At 43.1% G+C, this 9,772-nt stretch overlaps 1 non-coding gene across 1 annotated transcript; it reads left to right on the forward strand.

The window, feature by feature from the left end:
* The first annotated feature begins 567 nt into the window (after positions 1-567).
* On the forward strand, positions 568-674 carry LOC112774019 (small nucleolar RNA R71). The gene has a single exon (XR_003188533.1). It is a non-coding gene; the product is annotated as a small nucleolar RNA R71 (small nucleolar RNA).
* Positions 675-9,772: the final 9,098 nt, after the last annotated feature.

The raw sequence follows: 9,772 nt of genomic DNA on the forward strand, positions 1-9,772 counted from the left end.
TATGGATGTTGAGAAGTGTTGTTGGGTGGGTGTTGGTATGACCTCTGTGTGGAGTGTTGGTGAGTTGCATTGTTGTTGGGGTTGTGGCATCTCTGATCTTGGCCTTGGTCTTGTTGATTTCCCCATCCAAAGTTTGGGTGGTTCTTCCAACCAGGTTTATACGTTTTGGAGTATGGGTCATGATTCTGCCTAGGTGAATTCTCAATGTAGTTGGCTTGCTCCTGACTACCCTCTGCTTCTTCATTCACTCCTTCTTGAGTTGCTGCTGAAGTAGTGATTGCTGCTACTTGATTCCTCTCCATCTTCTTGGTGAGGTTAGCTAATTGCTTGGTAATCATCTTATTTTGAGCTAGCAGTGTATCCACATTGTTCAGCTCCATCACTCCTCTAGTATTGCCTCTTTCAGAAGCATAGAAGTAGTCATTCTCTGCTACAGTCTCAATGACATCTATGGCTTCTTCAATGGTCTTCTTCTTGTTCAGAGATCCCCCGGATGAGTGGTCTACTGCCTTCTTTGATTCATACGAAAGGCCTTCATAGAAAATGTGCAACTGCACCCATTCATTGAACATATCTGGCGGGCATCTACTTGTCAAGTCTTTAAACCTCTCCTATGCTTCATATAGAGTCTCACCATCCTGCTGCCTGAATGTTTGTACCTCAGCTCTCAACCTGTTGATCCGTTGAGGAGGCTAGAATCTTGCCAAGAACTTGTTCACCACATCTTTCCAGGTTGCTAAACTCTCCTTTGGAAAGGATTCCATCCATTTAGATGCTTTGTCTTTGAGCGAGAAGGGAAACAGAAGTAGTCTATAGGTGTCAGGAAGAACACCATTAGACTTCACAGTATTGCATATCCTCAGCAAGGTGGTTAGATGTTGATTGGGGTCTTCTTGGACACCTCCTCCGAATGAACAATTGTTCTGAACAAGGGTGATGAGCTGTGGCTTTAGTTCAAAGTTGTTGGCATGTATGGTTGGCCTTTGGATGCTACTCCCACAGTTTCCTGGGTTTGGGTTGATGTAAGAACCCAGAACTCTTCTCTCTTGCTCAGCCTGATGTGCTGGACCTTCTCTGCCATGGTTATGAGCCTCTTCTTCATGATGGTTTTCCGTATTCTCATCCATGTCTGGTTCAAAGTACTATTCCTCTTCCTCAGCACCAACTACTCTCTTTCCTCTTGCTTCCCTCCTTAATCTAAGGAAGGTCCTCTCAGGTTCAGAATCAAAGGAATTTGAAGCCCCGCTTCTTCTACCTGTCATACAACCAACAAGGCACAAGCAAGAAGGATAGGTGCTGACAGTAATTTCTACAGAAATGCTGTTAGTGTGAGTGATGCAATATATCAAACAGTTAGTGGGTTAGTGACTGAATTGTAAACAACTAAGAAAATGGGTAGGGGAAAGGAAAGAAAATAGCTAAACAGAAAGTAAATTACTCAAATGAACTTAAATCAAACAAAATAAAAACAAATGCTCAATCTAGTTATCCACCAATTTAATCATTGTTGATACAAAATCAATCCCCGCCAACGGCGCCATAAACTTGATGCACGGAAACTTGTCCCTTAACAAATCTCCCTCGACAAGTATACTGAATTATCGTCAAGTAATAACTCACAAAAGAGTGAGGTCGAATCCCACATGGATTGATTGGTCAAGCAACTTTAATTGGAGGAATGTTCTAGTTGAGCTAAGCAGAATGTGAGTTGAGAATTACAGGAAATTAAATGGCGGGAAAGTAAATAGCAGAAAATAAATGACGGGAAGTAAATTGCAGAATCTTAAATGGGGAAGGGAAGTTTAGCATGAAAGTAAATGGCATAAAGTAAATAGAATGGGTAAGATCAGAAATGGGGAATTCATATTGGGCTTAGGAGATGTTGCATTCTCCGAATCAAGTTCATTTTCATCTCTTCCTCAATCAATGCATTCATTGATCTCCTTGGCAATCTTAAGTGATTGAATTCCAATTTCTTAGTAATTCAATCTCTCAAATCAGATCAATAGCCAATTCCTTGGTCTAATTGCTCATGAGAAGAGATGAAGTGTGGTCACTGATTATACCACATGTATTTCTAAATCAAAGTATTGGGAGAATTATATGTCATCATATCCGCCCAAACCCCAATTTGGTCCAACATGAGAAAGCATTTCTAGCATGATCTCTTCATCCCTTTTCCAAGGTTCAGAAGAGATCCAAGTATGAATAGCTTCTTTTCCAAGATAACTACTCAATTGGATGAAGATTGAAAGCTTTCTAGTAAAATCAAGAGAAAAGAAAGAAGAAGAATAATGAAAACTATTATTGATCCATCAAATTACAACAGAGCCCCCTAACCCAATGAAAGGGGTTTAGTTGTTCATAGCTCTGGGAATGGAAAGCAAAGATGGAGAGTACATTCTAAAAGTTAAACTAGAAGTGCAGAGAAAGTAAAATACAGAGAGTAATTCTAATAATGCCAAAAGCTCCTTTCTAGTTCAAAGCTCTCCCTATTTATACTATTCTTCTGATCTTCTAGTTGGCTCTTCAAGTCTTGGATATGGGCCTTTGGATCTTGAGTTGAAGCAGTTATCTTCTTTAGTGGGCTCAGCTTTACTTGCAGAGAAATTGTGAAGTAGGCAGGGACTTTAGCTTAGGGCGTTAGTGGTGTTAACGTTAAGTGAAAATGTGGGGTTGAGAACGTTAGTGACAATCACCTTTTTCACTAACGTTCCTAACCCAAAGTGGTCCACGTTAACTTCAACATTAGTGGCACTAACGTGACCACTAACGTTGACCCTTGGCCCTTCACAAACGTTACTGGGGTTTACCTTTTTCAATAACGTTAAGAGTACCCCTTTCTCCCTACGTTAGAGTTCACGTTAGAATAGTTAACGTGGCCTTTAATGTAGGCTTGCCAAATCTTCGAGAGCGTTAGTGACACTTACCTTTGTCACTAACGCTTCAGAACGCCTCTACTTCCCATGTTAGAGTTCATGTTAACTAGGTTAACGTGACTTCTAACGTGGTATTGATAGCCATCTCCAATGTTAGTGACAAAGGTGAGTGTCACTAACGTTGGCTCATCATTCTCTCCTTCACGTTAGCTTCCACGTTAACTGAGTTAACGTGGCAACTAACGTGGCTCAAAGTGGCTCAAAGTGGCTTAGTCCAACGTTAGTGACAAAGTGAGTGTCACTAACGTTGGCCATTCCTTGCTTTCCCACGTTAGAGTCCACGGTAACTGAGTTAACGTGGCTCTTAACGTGGCCCTTATGAGCTTGGTCCAACGTTAGTGACAAAGGTGAGTGTCACTAACGTTGGCTTTATCTTCTTCTTCCTCGTTAGAGTTGACGTTAACTGAATTAACGTGACTCTTAACATGGACAATTGCCACTTTGGGGCGTTAGTGGTACTTACTTTTACCACTAACGTTGGAGTTCCACTTCTCTTCCACGTTAGCTTCCTCGTTAACATAGTTAACGTGGCAACTAACGTGGGCTATGATGGCTCACGAAGGCGTTAATGGCGATCACTTTTCTCATTAACGTTGCAAGTTAGCCTCCATTCCACGTTAGTGGTCACGTTAGCTAGACTAACGTGGCTACTAATGTGGTTCTTCCTTGCTTCCTTTGTCCTGAAATCAAGCAATAAAGTGCATTAAAGCTCTAATCCAAGTTATGAGACATGCATCATTCAATTTGTCCTTTAATTCATGCATAATTCTCATGAAATCATGTAAAATTCATAATGTTTGCTTGAATTAAGATGTAAGTGATTATTTACCTAAAACTTGCTTATTTCCTAAGAAAATGCATGAAACTACCTTAAAACCATAAAGAAAAGGTCAGTGAAACTGGCCAAAATGCCCTGGCATCAAGCTGATCTCAAAGCTAAAACAGTTCAGTCCAGACACGAGGACAACTTCTCCAAAGATCAAGATCCCTTCATCAAAGAAATCATGAAAGCTAAAGTTCCAAAGGATTTTAAAGCTCCTGACATGACTCCATAGGACAGTACCTCCGATCTAAGCCATCATCTCAACAATTTCAGAAGCAGAATGTATCTCACCGATGCCTCAGATGCTATTCGTTGTAAAGCCTTCCCAACAACTCTAACAAAGACAACTATTAAATGGTTCGACAACCTGCCTCTCAGGTCCATCACAAGTTTTGATGACTTAGCCAAATATTTTCTTGCTAGATTCTCCATTCAGAAAGATAAAGCCAAACACGCCCAAGCCTGTTAGGAATCAAACAAGGAGATCGGGAGAGTCTTTGTTCTTACATGGAAAGATTCAACAAAGTATGCTTGGACATACAAAGCCTACCAACAGAAGCAGCCATCATGGGTCTCATCAATGGCCTGAAAGAAGGACCCTTTAGTCACTCTATATCAAAGAAACACCCAACATCTTTAAATAAAGTGCAAGAACGGGCAAATAAATATATCAACATGGAAGGAAATTCTCGATTAGGAGAGACCTCAAAATCCGGATTCTCCTACTCATCTCGGGATAAGGATAAAGAGTCCAAGAAAAAGGAAGATTAGCACGGAGAGAAGCCTAAAAAATACCACAATTACACCCCTCTGCGGGTGTCTCTTGTGGATGTTTTTCGGGAGGTATGCCACACTGAGAAGATTCCACCACCCCATCCGATCAAAGGAAAAAAATGAGGGAAAAATCGGACATAATACTATGAGTACCACCGAATTTATGGACACCCTACAAACGAGTGCTTCGACTTAAAAAATGTCATAGAAAAATTAGTAAGAGAGAGGTGACTAGATCGATACTTACCCAACAAATCGGACGAACCTAGAAAAAGAAGAAGGGACGAAGAGGCTGGTCGAGCTGAACGACCACCCCGCACCCCGGAGACGCACATTCACATGATAAACGGAGGATTTGAAGGAGGAGAAATTTCCAAATCATCCCGCAAAAGGCACCTTAAGGAAGTATATCATATTGGGGGAGGAGAGGGATCACCCGACCTCCTTACTATTACTTTTACCCAAGAAGATGCGGCCGGCGTCATCCCGGGACATGATGATCCCATGGTCATTACTATCATATTGGCCAATGCCAATCTCCACCGCACATTGGTGGACCAAGGAAGCTCGGCAGATATTTTGTTTAAACCCACCTTCGACAAACTCGGCCTACAAGAGAAAGAGCTCAGACCATATCCGAACAACTTGTTTGGACTAGGGGATACTCCAATATAGCCACTTGGATACATCTCACTACACACAACTTTTGGCAAGGGAACTCGATCAAGGACACTCAACATAGACTACATCGTAGTCGACATGGGTTCAACCTAAAACGCCTTGATAGGTCGGACAGCACTGAATCAGCTCACTGCGGTAGTTTCAACTCTGCATCTATACATGAAATTCCCAACTGCAGAAGGGATCACCACAGTAAAAGGAGACCAGAAAACCGCGCGACGATGTTACAACGAAAGTCTAAACCTCAGAAGCAAAGGAGAAGAAATTAACACTATTGAGCTTGGGGGAGTTCGAAGTTGGGACGAACTTCGTCCACAACCGGAGGGCGAGATCGAGGAAGTCCAGATCGGGGATGCCCCAGATAAGACAACAAATATTGGGGCGACCTTGAAAGGAGACATAAAAGAGTCTCTGATACAATTCCTAAAAGATAATGTCGACCTCTTTGCGTGAAAGGCTGCAGACATGCCGGGTATAGATCCTAAACTAATGTGTCACAAACTGGCAGTATATCCAGGATCTCGGCCAGTACAACAAAAGCGTCAGAAGCTCGGGCCAGAAAGATCCCAAGCTGTGGAAGAACAAGTACAAGCTCCACTGGAGGCAGGATTCATAAGAGAAGTCAAGTATCCACTATGGTTGGCCAACGTTGTATTGGTGAGAAAGTCAAATGGTAAATGGCAAATGTGCACTAATTACATCGACCTCAATAAAGCATGTCCAAAAGATCCCTATCCACTTCCAAGCATAGACACTCTAGTGGATGCCTCCTCCGGATACAAGTACCTTTCCTTCATGGATGCTTATTCAGGATATAATTAAATCCCGATATACCCACCTAATCAAGAAAAGACCTCATTCCTAACCCCAAAAGTAAATTACTGTTATGTTGTCATGCCATTTGGTCTCAAAAACGTAGGAGCTACCTACCAAAGATTAATGAATAAAGTCTTCCCAGACCATATCGGAAAACTCATGGAGGTATATGTAGACGACATGTTGGTAAAAACACAAAGTGAGGAATCATTACTGTCTGACCTCGCTAAAGTGTTTGATACCATCAAGAAGTATAGCATGCGACTTAATCCTGCAAAGTGTACCTTTGCAGTAGAAGCTGGTAAATTCTTGGGTTTCATGCTAACACAATGAGGAATTGAGGCAAACTCGGATAAATGCCGGGCTATACTCAACATGAAAAGCCCGACCTGCGTCAAAGAAGTACAACAACTCAATGGGAGATTGGCAGCCTTATCCAGATTTCTAGCCGGATCGGCCATAAGATCTCTTCCCTTTTATGCCACCCTAAAAAAGGGAAAGATGTTTGAATGGACTACAGAATGCGCGCAAGCCTTCTAGGATTTCCAAATGTTCCTTGGACAACCAGCCATCCTTACTCAACCACGGGAAGGGGAAGCACTCATATTATACCTCGCAGTAGGAAGTCGGGCAATAGCCTCAGCACTCGTCAGAGAAGACGAAGGTGGGCAACAACCCATCTACTTCATCAGCAAAGCCCTACAAGGGGCCGAATTGAACTATTAAAAGACAGAAAAGTTCACCTACACTCTTATATTAACTTCTCGACGACTTCGCCCGTATTTTCAAGCGCACACCATCAAGGTCCGGACTAACCAACCCATGAAAGGCATTCTATAGAAGACAGACTTAGCTGGAAGAATTCTATAGTGGGCGGTCGAGCTATCCGAATTCGATCTCCAATACGAAGCTCGGACGGCCATCAAGTCTCAGTATTTGGCCGATTTCATTGCTGAGTACACTGACACCCCGGGAACTCCTACAAAATGGAATCTATATGTAGACGGCTCTTCAAAAAAAAAAACCGGGAGTGGTGAAGGTGTGATAATAGAAAGTGACCAGGAAACCCAAATCGAACTCTCCCTAAAATTCGAGTTCCATGCTTCAAACAACCAGGCCGAGTACGAAGCATTACTAGATGGTTTAAGGCTGGCTAAGGAGGTTGGAGTTCAAAATCTTATCATCTTTAGTGATTCATCAATCTCAGAGGAAGAAAAGGTCCTAGCCATATCAGGTCAGGATCATGGATGGATGACCCCCATAATTAACTACCTCAAATCGGAGACACTCCCTGCAGATAAGAACGAGGTGAATAGGCTAAGACAAAAAGCACAGTACTACACCATCATAAACAACATCCTATACATGAGAGGGATTTCGACACCCGTATTAAAATGTGTACCAACCTCTAATACAAAAGAGGTCTTGGAAGAGATACACAGTGGCATATGTGGCAACTATCTTGGAGCACGAGCTCTCTCCAAAAAGGTACTCCGAGCCGGGTTCTTTTGGCCGACTTTGCAAAAGAAAGCAACAGAGTTCGTAAAGACAGGTCCACCATGTCAGAAACATGCTAACTTCCACATCCCCCTACCAGAGGAGCTCATTAGCGTAACATCACCTTGGCCATTCGCAAAAGGGGGACTCGACCTCCTGGGACCCTTTCCCCAAGGATCAGGACAAGTCAAGTTCCTCATTGTGGGGGTCAATTACTTCACAAAATGGATTGAGGCAGAGCCCCTAGCTAATGCCACTGCCCAAAGAATTCGAAAATTCTTATATAGAAATATTGTCACAAGGTTCGGGGTTCCTCACTCCATCACCACAGACAATGGTACTCAATTCACAGACACAGGTTTCAAGAAGTTGGTAGCTGACCTGAAAATAAAGAATCCGTACAACACCCCCAGGCTAATGGACAAGCAGAAGCTGCTAACAAAGTCATACTAGCCAGGTTAAAATGGAGACTACAGAATGCAAAGGGAGCCTGGGCTGAAGAACTCCCACAAGTCCTCTGGGCATATCGGACAACTCTACACTCCACTACAAAGGAATCACCTTTCCGATTGTCTTACTGAATGGAGGCAATGATCCCAGTGGAGGTCGAAGAAGGATCCCCAGAATGATCTACTACTGTGAAGAGGCCAACTCCTAACTTCAGAGGGAAGAGCTCGACCTACTCCCAGAAACCCGAGAAAGAGCTCAGATCAGGGAGAAGGCGCTTAAATGACGAATGGCCTCAAGATATAATCGGAAGGTAGTACAACGAAGTTTCGCCAACAGCGACCTCATCCTAATCCGAAATGATATAAGAACAAGTCGATCGGGAGAGGAGAAGCTAGTAGCTAACTGGAAAGGACCCTACCAAGTCACATAGGTACTAGGAAAAGGCTACTACAGAGTGTCCGAACTCGAGGGGCGAGAGCTACCAAGGTCATGGCACGCCTGCAACCTGAGAAGGTATTATAGTTAGGAGGTAATAAAAGATCTTAAGTCAAGATGCACTCTTTTTCCTGAAAAAGTTTTTTAATGAGGAATCAAGCCAAGATCTGCGAAATCACCTGACTTAGAGGGGCAAGATCCCACATGTATATATTTTGTTTGCCTATATGTCTACTTTCTATTGGAATAAAACTTTTCAGATTCACTACAAAGTTTCTCTACCAAGACGCATTAATCTGAACACTAAAATTCATCGCCCGATAATAAAGCTATAGGTCGGCAAAGTGAAAAACAAACTCACCGCCCGACCACGATGAAACACGAATTCATTGTCCGAATTTCTACAAAGGTCGGTGTTCCAGGGGTTACCTGAAACTGTAGGTCAATCTCGGACGAGATCTTCTGTACTGGTCGGAGCTGTTGTGTACGACTTGTTGGACTTGGTGGTGATGCTGTTCCTTCATCCCCGGAGGGGTGGTGGTACCTGCAAGGGACTCCGATGCTTAAGTTAGCAAGGGTATTAAGCAGGTATTTTTGTAGAATCAGAGTATGAGTTATACCTGGGTGCTCCAGTGTATTTATAATGGTGTGGAGTGACCTTTCTGGAGATAAGATAGTTATCTTATCTTATCTTTGAGTGGAGTTATCTTATCTTTGTGGGAATCGCCCTTATCTCTCTAGGTTTTGAGCTGCCTTTCGACTTGGGTCGTGCTCCTCTGTTTGGGCCTGCTTTGGGCTCCTCTGGCGATTTGGCCGAACTCTTTAAGAAGAGGTCGGGTAATCCTGACCTGAAGAGGTCGGTCGACTCAGCCCGGGTCGGACAGCTCGACCCAGGGTATGAACAGTGCCCCTGCTCGAGCGTGGTCTTCCTTTTGAGGTCGAATCCTGACTTAGGACTTCAAACCTTTTCTAGAGAAGCCGAGCTCGAGCATTGTCGATTTCTTCTTGTAGAGTTTCCCTCTGAATGCGGAATGTCTTTCTTTTCCTTTTGGAAATGCGCGTTTCTTTGCTTTGGGAATGTGCGAGGGTTTTTAATACCCTATTAGCTCTTCTTTTTTGCCGTTTTTCCCTCTTTTTCATTTTGAATTGAAATTCCAAAGGATTTTGCTTCCGTTTCTTCTTCTCTTTGCTTAATGTAACTCCATCTTTTCCCTTCCATTTTTTCTGGCTCGCCTGGGACTTTTGTTTTTACGTTTTCACGCTTCTCTCTGTGGCGCTATTGGTGGTTGTTGGTACTTCGCTTGTTTGAAAGGTGATTCTTGGTCTCGTTTCCCGTCTTCAACCTCTCCGCGTTCGT

Source organism: Arachis hypogaea, chromosome 18 (assembly GCF_003086295.3).
Source record: "Arachis hypogaea cultivar Tifrunner chromosome 18, arahy.Tifrunner.gnm2.J5K5, whole genome shotgun sequence".
In the NCBI taxonomy this organism is placed as follows: domain Eukaryota; kingdom Viridiplantae; phylum Streptophyta; class Magnoliopsida; order Fabales; family Fabaceae; genus Arachis; species Arachis hypogaea.